This window comes from Thunnus maccoyii, chromosome 11, assembly GCF_910596095.1.
Source record: "Thunnus maccoyii chromosome 11, fThuMac1.1, whole genome shotgun sequence".
NCBI lineage: Eukaryota > Metazoa > Chordata > Actinopteri > Scombriformes > Scombridae > Thunnus > Thunnus maccoyii.
Window position 1 is genome coordinate 14,165,526 of NC_056543.1, and position 10,743 is coordinate 14,176,268.

Here is a 10,743-nt window from a genome sequence, read left to right on the forward strand (position 1 = left end):
GTTATTAATATAAGGCAAAGAGTCTACAGCTATATTAGAAGCTCTGTGAGGCTGCACTTACTCACAGCAGTGCTTTGAGCTTAATGCTAACACATCTTATTTTAATGTGTTAAGGTGTTAACATTTGCTAATTAGCAGTAAACATGAAGTAAAGCAGAAAGTATCGGATATATTAAGATTTTGACCTAATGATAGCGCTAGATGAAAACTCATTGAATCATCATAATGTTTACAGTTTATCCTTAGGGAAACACAAATGTCTGTAACAAATATGGCAACTTACCCAATAATTGTCGAAACATTTCACTCAAAACCTCAAAAGTTAAACCTTATGGTGCAACTAGAGGAAAAGTCAGGGGATAACCGAAGTCATCAGGGTTCATCCTCTGGGCACCATGGATATCTGAACCAAATTTCATTGCAATCCATACAATAGGTGTTAAGATATTTCAGTAAATGTGTCAACCTGCTGGTGGTGTTACAGGAAAATCAGACAATCACCAAAGTCACCAGCTTCATCTTCTATCAGCCATGAATATCTGTACAAAATTTCATCTCAATCCGTCCAGTAGTTGTTGAGCTACTTCAATCTGGATCAAATGTACTTATTTATTACTACGACACGATACGATACAACTTTATGGTCAGATTAGACTGAGATTCATTTTGTGTTAAAGAGATCAACACACAGATTAAACATACAATTTCACATATGACAGTTTTCATAGACATACAAAACACATCAAACAGTCATTTACTTTTACAAGCTGTATTCTGTTTGTGAGAAAAGAATTGTTCCAGTAAATGACATTTGGATTGAACTGTAACTGAATCATTATAGAGAGGAGTAAATCTGGCTTAATTGTATTATATGCAGATGAAAAGTCCAAGAAAAATGCTCTGGCACTGAAAAGGCACTGAAGCCTTCAACCCTTCATGTTACCAAAAATATATAGGGGCTAAAATCTCATGAACACCCACAAATAATTCATATATTTTGTGATTTTAGAAGGCCCAGCTTAAAATTCTGATGCCTTTTGTTTGACACGTCTCTTCTTCTCTACAACACTGAGGTATTTTCTGTCAAGTATTATATTGCCAATGTTGCACACCGCTCATTTGTAAAGATCATATTCCCTCTTTTGAATGTGCTGAGGACGACTGCTCAAGTCCATCAGCGTTGGTTTCCTGTAGGGAGATGTATAGGCATTGGCTAATCAACATATGACTCACCGCTACATTTGGGTACTTTTACAACCTAAATGCATTGTGGGATAAACTCCCTTAAATTTCTATACCGTGTATGGTATCAAATGTACCTATGTACATTATTTTATTTGATTGTATATGTATTATTCTACGGTGTTTTATTTAGTTTTAATCTTTTGTGTTTTTATTTGTGTCCTTTTTTTATTATAAAGCACTTTGTCACCGTATTTTATATACTGAAAATAATTTTATTATTATTATTATTATTATTATTATGTTGTTGTATGTTATATTGTTTGATGGATTTATGGTAGATCCTAGCACAAGAACTAGCTCAGTTAAATAAAATTATTTCAATAGATCCACACGGAATAAAAAAAACAGCAACATTTGATTGAGAAAGCATCAGAAAGGAAACCAGAAGGACAATACATTCAGATTATTAAAATTCACATTATAACTGGCTGATGTTTAATTGGAGCTGAGGTAAAATGACAAAGATGTGTGATGTTATAGTTATACATCACCTGTCAAGAGAAAAATGTCAGGCCCGTTAATTACCTGAATGTCTCCAACCTATTCTTATTTCTCTGGTATTATTTCCTTTGTGATGCTGTATACACAAAATGTTGTAGCTGCATAGTCTTAAGGGCACAGGGAAAATATTTTTTTGTCTGTAGCATATCTACAAAATGGAGTATGCAAATAACTCTCCTAATTTACTAATTATTGCTTGAGTTTTAAGACAGGTCAATGATTTTCTTTAAAGGTGTGATTTTTGAAACATTGGCCAGGCTAGGTATTATCCCCCTGCTTGCAGTCTTTACGCTAAACTAAGCATGAAGACTGACTATAACTCCACTTTAAGCACAAATATGAGAGTGCTATCTCATCTAACTTTTGACAGGAAAGGTTATAAGCCTATTTCCAAAGATGTTGAACTATTTCTTTAACAGGGCCTTCTTTCAAATCTACACTTTCTAAAGATTTCAAGGGAGAGAAGAGGCCACAGGTGTCACCATAGTAACCATTCTACATTGTGATCACTTTAATAATCCCAAACAGCAACACTTTACCATATCTAAAACAGATAGAATTCTGATTTACATCACTAACAGGACATTTCTTTTGTAGTTATGCACTGTTGATGTATTCCACATATAGTCCTGAGCCCACATGGACTTACAAGACACCAGAATACAGTTGTTACAGTGGTGAAACATTTGTCAAACATAGACAAGACATTACAACATTACATTGCAAACAAAGAACTTTGTCTTAGTCTGCACCAGGCTCTACAAATAAATTCAGCCACACAAAAGGTTCCTTTCCTGAAACACAGCTCAAGTTTTTTATAATCATTCATCCAGAAAAATTCATCAGAAATTAAGGACCTTTTACTTAATAGAGTAGCTCCAAAATCAATCATATAATGAGCAATAAAACATAAAGTGGACTTTGTCTTCAGTCTCACCTAAATCACATAGCAAACAGAGTCTTTTCTCTTCAGTGAGAGTATATACTGTATATTAGCAAGTTCGTTGCATCTTGGAAAAAAAATGCTTCATTCATATTTGTTCTGTTGTGGTTACAGTTGTTTACATGATGTATATGACCATTCTGGTCCATTTACAGCACCAGTCAAAAGTTTGGACACACTTCCTCATTCAAATGAATAGGAAGGTTTGCATGTTGATTTCCTATAATGTCTCATGTAAGACTGATGGTTTGGCTAGAACTGAACACACACAAAAGAGGAACAATTACCTTTTAATATTTTTTACTTTCCTAAACCACCAATGGCATGTCAGTACATTGATCTGGGTGAGCAGACTTTCATATTTATCAATGGCCCTCTCATCTTTCTCAACCTCACTGCAAACATCTTCTATGCATTTTGCTTGATCTTCCCGCCATGCAACAGACAAAGACTCAAGCATCCTTTAAGGTTACTCCTGGGATTTCTGGTCTGGTGCTCAACTATTTATTGTGTCTCTTTAGCATCACTGTATTGTGTTTTACAGGAGGTAAAAAGCTTTGAAATGTTTATCGTGTTGTGGATGATTGTGCTTTACTGTGCGCATAACAGCACGACGTCTTATGTTTGGCTGACCTTCTACTACTACTACATCTAGATTGTCCCTGCCCAGCGAGCTGTGTTAATTTGGGTGAAGAAGAATATCAAGGTTGCCATCTACGTGGCTTTGCTTCTTGACGGGATGATTTTTTTGTTCAGTGATGCTGTGGCTGTTGCAAGTATATTACTTCAGAATGGATTAAATTACATCAACGGCATATTGACTGAATATCACATTGATGAACTGTACCTCAAAAACAAAGCTAGTTTTGTCATCATCAGAGTGTACATTTTGATCTGTCTGTGTATAATGACTGTTAGTAGCTTTTCCACAGTCCAATATCTGCATAGACACATGAGAAGTGTGGCGCAGAGTGGCAACTCCTTCTCCACTCTTCGAAGTCAGATGAGAATCACCATCACTGGGATTTCTCAAGGAGTGCTCTATGACACTTTCTATTTCATCGATTCATTCACCTTCTTATACTCCACTGACTTTCAACTCGGCACTTGGGTCTCCTTCACGGCCATCTCGCTCTACATATCAGGCACCACGGTCAGCCTGGGCATCAGTCAGGCTGCTTTCAGGCAAAGGGCAGCAGATGTGTGGAGGACATTCAAATCTTTTTGTGGTGTTGGCATGGTAACAAATGATGTGACATTGCACTCAGTTGACATCAGTTGAAATAATGTAACCTCTGATGTCTAAATGACTTTGTGATTATTTGGTGTGTGATGCTATAGTTTTGCTTGAGGCCATTTTGATACAGTTTGAGGCTGAATTGGATTTAATGTTATAGTTTATGCAAATTAAAACATCCAGGAATTATGAAGAGGATCACAAACAGAAGAAAAGTTTCAAAAGCAATCAGAGAGGGTACCAACAATGCTGTGTAAGCACATTTATTGTACAGGGCTGGTGATTACACACAAATAAGGTAAAGACTGTAAGCAGATGTGGAGATATCTGGAAATGTCTATTTGTATTACCATTATTATCTGTTTCTGCTCAGAGCAGTAAAGTTTGAATATGTAATGCTCTTTTTTGGATGTTGCGACTTTCTATCTAACTTTTTATAAACACATTTGGTTTCTGAACTTTACCTGGAATAAAAACAATAATATGTTTTATTTGCAAATTCCAATTTGCGTGTGATGCAAATACCTCAGATTTGTTTCATTGTGCAGAGTTAAAGTGCCTCACATTTTTTGTTTTTCTGTAAGAGCACCACAAGGGAAGACGACACCAAAAAAAAACAGAAACAGAAGCAAAAAAAAAAAAAGAATATGGATGAAAAGGGATTATCCGCACATCTTACAGCAATGTGCAGCGGAATCAGGTTCTTCCAGGACAGCAAATTTCAGAGTGAAAAAGTAGTGGAACACACTGATTGATTTTTAACCTTTAATAGTGCAAACAGATCAGTGTTTTTTATACTACTGTGTCTTCATCAGAGTGAAAAACAAAGATGGATTTTCTAACATGTGGCCTAATAAACGGGCCATTTGTTATACTCAACATTGTGGCCAGTGTATTTTACATCTTTTGCATGGTCTGTCCACTTCAAAAGGACCAAGTAACCTCTGAAGATTCTCCTGGGGTCTTTGATTTGCTGTACAGTAATTTATCTGATGTCAGCTATGGTGCAATACTTTGGTGAGGTCATAACAACAAATAACAACTTTAATTTCCTGTTGGTCTCATATGTGGTGGTGGATGGGAGTTTGTGTACTGGTATGACCTCCTCTGTTTGGCTGAACTTCTACTACATGCAGATCATACCTGCACAGTGAGTGCTCTTAATCTGGATTAAGAAGAACATCAACTCCATCATCTACTGCATTTAGCTTGTTGAGAAATTATTCAGTTTGTTTGATGTTGGTGCCATATTTAGAGAATATCTTACTGTAACTAATTACATTTTAGTTGGTTTCACTCAGAATTTCACTTTGTATCATAACACAATATTTACCAATACCTTCATTTGAATTGTAGACAAATGTATCTACTATTTCGGTTTGGATAGTGAGGGCCCACTTCTTATTCTGCCTGTGTGTAATGGTGATGTCCAGTGGTTCAACTGTAGTCTACCCCTTCTCCTGTCCTTACATGATCAGTTCAGTGGTCAGGTGAGGGTCATCGTCACTGGTGTCCTAAAAGGGGTTCTGTACATGGTCTGTGCTGTGTGTCATCAATCCATACATTAATTTCACTGTCGTCTACTTCTACATGACCTGAACAAGAAGGATGATTCTGAAGCTCAGACCAGAAGAGCAGGACGTTGGTAAGGTGACCCTGATTTAACCAACACATTTCCTAGAAATGTGCATGGATGCAAGCTGCCCCTGTAGCTGGGAATATCATTGTAGGAGCTCCAGTCACACCTGACTGTAGACTTCCTGTTGTATCAGTTGTAGAGATTGATTGAGAGTTATTGATTCTTTTTGAAACACAAGTTGCTGAAACTTGGCTAACCATGTGAACAATAAGTAGTACAAGTCTGCTTATTGTTAAGTGCTTATTTTGTCTTGTTTAACATTTAGTGGTCATGCTTATACTTTTCATCATTAAAATGTATCTGAGCATTAATTAGTCTACATGTTTGATTTATATTTCTCTGTCTCATTCATTTTAGTTTTAATAACTTCTGTTCTCCTAACAAACTGGTTACCAACTCCCACACCCTACCCTCTTTTGTCATGGATAGTCTACATTTTTAGTTGATCCTGTCACATGTCTGCGGTTTTGCTGAAGTCATTTGGGTTCAACTCAAGTCATCGGCCTGCTGTGTCCCATAAACCTCATACTGTATGATTCCCACCTCATATGATTCCTGCCACTTTAACTTTTTAGACACTGTTTTGCTGCAAAAAGGCTTGAGACTAAAAGTACTTTTTAAAAGTACCTTAAGCATTTTCAATATCTATAGTCCTCTGTCTGTGCAAAAAATAATTCTAAAGTTTAGCTAAAGCTGATAGATGCTTCTGCAGTCTGAGTTAGACCAATCAAGTGGGTATCTCCAAAGTTACAGTCTTTTTAGTATGAAACTCCCCTTTGTGCTTCCATACACAGTGTTACCCTGTTGAGCTGTGACATAGGATTGGCACACAAAGCAGGAATTTGTGCTGAAAAGATCGTAATTTTAGAAAAATTGAAAAAAATGTGAACCTATCCTTCCAAAAAAACATTAGTTAATTAACTCCCACCCTCATAAACATCTCACTACTTGAATTGATTCAGAGATTGCCATTCACATTTTAACATTGCGCTATGGGGAGGTGACAGGTACAGCAGGCATCCTTTCACAATATTTCCAAGAAGTTGGAATAAATATTCAGCCCACATGAAAAAGTTGAATGACAACTTTGCTCTTTTAATCAGTCCCTGGCAGCGTCACTGTCATCAATTACACACATGAATACAATCTAGTTACTTTCAGCTAAATTTTTGCTCACAGAAAGGTTGATGACTGATTTTCTTTATTTTTGTAAAAACCCAAACAATAAGCCTGTGACAAATAGCAGGAAATGCTTACTTATGTTTATAATTAGCCCTGTAAGGGCAATTGTTGCATACAGTTTTACAGGGATGAACAAAGTTGCACTGAACTGAAGAAAATGTACAAACAACATGTATTGACCAAAATCAAATTAAATCAGAGAGAGTCCCAATGATGGTATTAGCCTGTTTGCATGACCACATCATTAAGCAACTGCCCTTAAATAAACAAGAAAAAGGAGCAAATTTACATCTAAATATTCCAATGCTGTTAATGAAACATTTGTTTCACTGTCTCAGAACAGTAAAGCTCCAACAGTCATTATCTTACTTGAGAAGATGCTCAATTTTGGATGTTGCAACTTATTATCTAACTTTGCATAAAAATGTTTGGTTTCTGAACTTCAATCAGTGTGCCTGAAAAACTAATTTTCTTAACACGATCACATCAATAGTCATAATAGTTGTAACAAATGATCAATACATGATCAATACATGGAATAAAAACATGGAGTAATGACTGTATTGCTATTTCTAGGTGATTTCATAGCTTCAGCAGCGACAGGATTAAGCAACCTCTGAGGATTCTCCTGGGGTCCTTGGTTTGCTGTACAATAACTTACCTGATGTCTGCTATTGTGGTGTTCTTTTCTGAACTACAAGCTGAAAACTACATTCTCCTTCAAACCTCATATTTGGTGTCGCTCTCCTGTTTGTCCAGTAGTATGACCTCCTCTGTTTGGCTGAACTTCTTCTACTACATGCAGATTGTACCTGCACAGCGAGTGCTCTTCATCTGGATTAAGAAGACCATCAACTCCATCATCTACTGCATCTGGCTTCTTGAGAGAATTTACAATTTCCTTGATTTCACCGTCAAGTTTTTAGAGCTTCTTCCTTTTGATAGCTCTGGATTCAGTAACAATTTCACAGTGGTTCATAACATACCTATTATGCCTGCAAGAGCTCTCTTGAAATGTCTGGCATATATGTATATCTTAATAATTTCCATACAGAAGGCCCACTTCTTATTCTGCCTGTGTGTAATGGTGATGTCCAGTGGTTCAATTGTAGTCTACCTGTGCAGCGTATGGCGGCAAATGGACAACCCTTCCCCAGTTCACGGTTCAGTGGTCAGGTGAGGGTCACCGTCACTGGCATCCTACAAGGGGTCCTGTACATGATCTGTGCTGTGTGGACTTTGTACAACTTTTTATCTCAACACTCACCCTATACGTCCATCAATCCATATATTCACTTCACTATCATCAACTTGTCAGGCACCACGTTCAACCTGGGAGCCGGTCAGGCTGTGTTCAGGCAGAGAGCAGCGAACATCTGGCTCAGAGCAACTAAACAGTCTGAACAAGAAGGATGATTCTGAAGCTCAAATCAGGACGTTAACATATGTTTCTTAGAAATCTGCATGGATACAAACTGCCCTTGAAGCTTGGAATGTTATTGTAGGAACTCAGAGACAATAGCTGCTTTTGTGGTGTTATTTCATGTCAGACATATGAGTATTTATGTTACATATACCCAGATATAGGTGTATGGGGCATTAAAAAAGATCTTTTGATTAATATATACTATGTTTTCATGTCTGTAAATGCTTGATTTTTGCATTTTATATGCAAAGATTCTGAATTCAGTGGCTGGAAGCAATTCAAATGACAGATTAACAAGTCTATTCAAAGCCTACATACAGTTTGTAACTAGCTGCTATATGTCACCTTCCACAAGAACTGAAATCTAAACACTCATTTTGCAGTCTTTATCCTTGGAAAATACAGTATGTTGTGTAAAATGTCCCCAATAAATGACTTCCACAAGGTTTCTATTGTGGTAGATCCTCCATATGACACTTGAGGCATTTGAATGGCAAAACATTAAGAATCATAACATTAACTCTTTGTTGGTGATTTTGCCCTTTGATGTCGACTGAGGTCAAACGCTGAAAGATGTTACCTTCATGATCTGTCGGAAATATTGCTGTCCAAATTCAACACACATAAACGACTCAAGAAATTTATGAAAATAATATTGAGAAAGATTTTATTTTTTGTGAAATAAAGGTTTATGAAATGAGACAGATTTTGTAAGCATCAAGTAGTAAAATTAGTGTATTTATTGTTCATCCCTTTGTACATAAGTGGTGTTGTAATGTTGTTTCTCATCATCAAACTGTAGCCTATGAGCATTAATTATGGCACGTCTGATCCACATTTCTCCTCCTTATACAATGTAGTTAAAATATATTCTGTGTTGCTACTGCGTATATAATAAACCTATAACAACAACAACAACAACAAAAAACACTTTTGCAGTAGTCTACATTTTGTTTTGTTATTTTGTTCTCCATGTTACACTTGACTGCTGTTGTGTCAAACTTGGATTCAAATTCATGTTACTGGCCTAATGTTGGCTGATTCCTGCTACTTTTTGAGTTTTCAGACACCATTTCAAAAGGTCACATTATGCGTTTCATAAAAATGAAAAGAATCTTCTTTTCTCTGTCCTGCAGCAACTGTCATAGCAGCTACAGTAGGCAACTACACCATCTATTATTTCAGCTGTTTTAAACATACCCTTGATTCTATTTTATGGAAGCATGTTGCATTATCAAAGAAAAAATTGTGATCCCTCGTAACTGTGACTTGGTATAATGTATATGTATATTTAAGATCTGTATTTTATAAAAATGGAAAAGATCTCACAATTATGAGACCTGTATCTTATAATTATGATAAGAAAAGTTAGATTTTCTTATAATTACTAGATTGTTACCTAATGATTATGACAAAATAATTACACGATGTGTTCCTCATATTAACTATAAATCTATCTCATACTGTAATTACATGATCAGTAACTTGTACTGTCTTGTAATTACAGATCCGTAATTATGTAATTTTCAAGATAAATCATTAAGAGACACAAATCTCGTGATTATGAGATAATTTCCTTGTAATTATGACAATGACCGCATGTCCAAATTTCATAATTACATAAAGAGATGTCACAATTATGTGACCTGCACTGCATAATTGTGATTTAGTATCTACTAATTACAATATGTGTATCTAGAAAACTACAAGATCTGTAAGTTATCTCATAATTATGAAATAAGGATCTTGTAATTACAAAGATCTCATGATAAGGAGATCCGGATGTTGTAATTATGAGATCATTTTCTCACAATTATAAGATAGGATCTCAAAATTATGAGATCTTTTTAAGAATATGTTTTGGTATCTTTATTTGGCAGTCAAAAGCGCAGAGACATGCAACAAACATTCACAGCCGAAATCATAGCTCAGGCATAATTATGAATTATTTTGTTATAATAAGGAAAAAACACAATCTTTGAGAAGTGGAATTTTTCACTCTGTGTCTTCACAAGTGTGTATGGAGTCCCCCTGGGGTCAGCTGAGAAAAAAAAAGATCCATGTGTAAATCAATCCACAATGCCACCTAGGACATAACAATTGAGTGGTTAGAATCTAAAGGGTGTTATTGTTGTTGAAGTTTCAGTTGGTGAAGGAGAGAATCGGAGAGAAATGGTATTAGAGTTATATAGCATGTGTGTGCATTTATATTTAACATAATTCATTTAAGTTGATCAGATATAGAGATACTGAAGTTAAGCTTGTTTGTTCGATTTGTGTTGCTGTGGTGTGTTATGTTTTGTGTCGTTTTTAGATTTTTGTTTTGTCTCCCTGTCTTGTTTTGCTTTGTCATTACGATTGCAGGTCTTTGTTTAGCTACTATGGGAAGTCTATTGTGTATGGATGGGCATGGATTCGTAACTCGAGGGCAAGGATTATGAAACTCTAAGGCGCAGATTTCCAAACCGAGAGTACAGCTTTTTTCCCACATGGATCTTTTTTTTTTTTTTTTTCCTCAGTTGACCCCAGGTTGTTTCTGTCAATCCGAGCTTCTGAGGAGATCCTGAAGG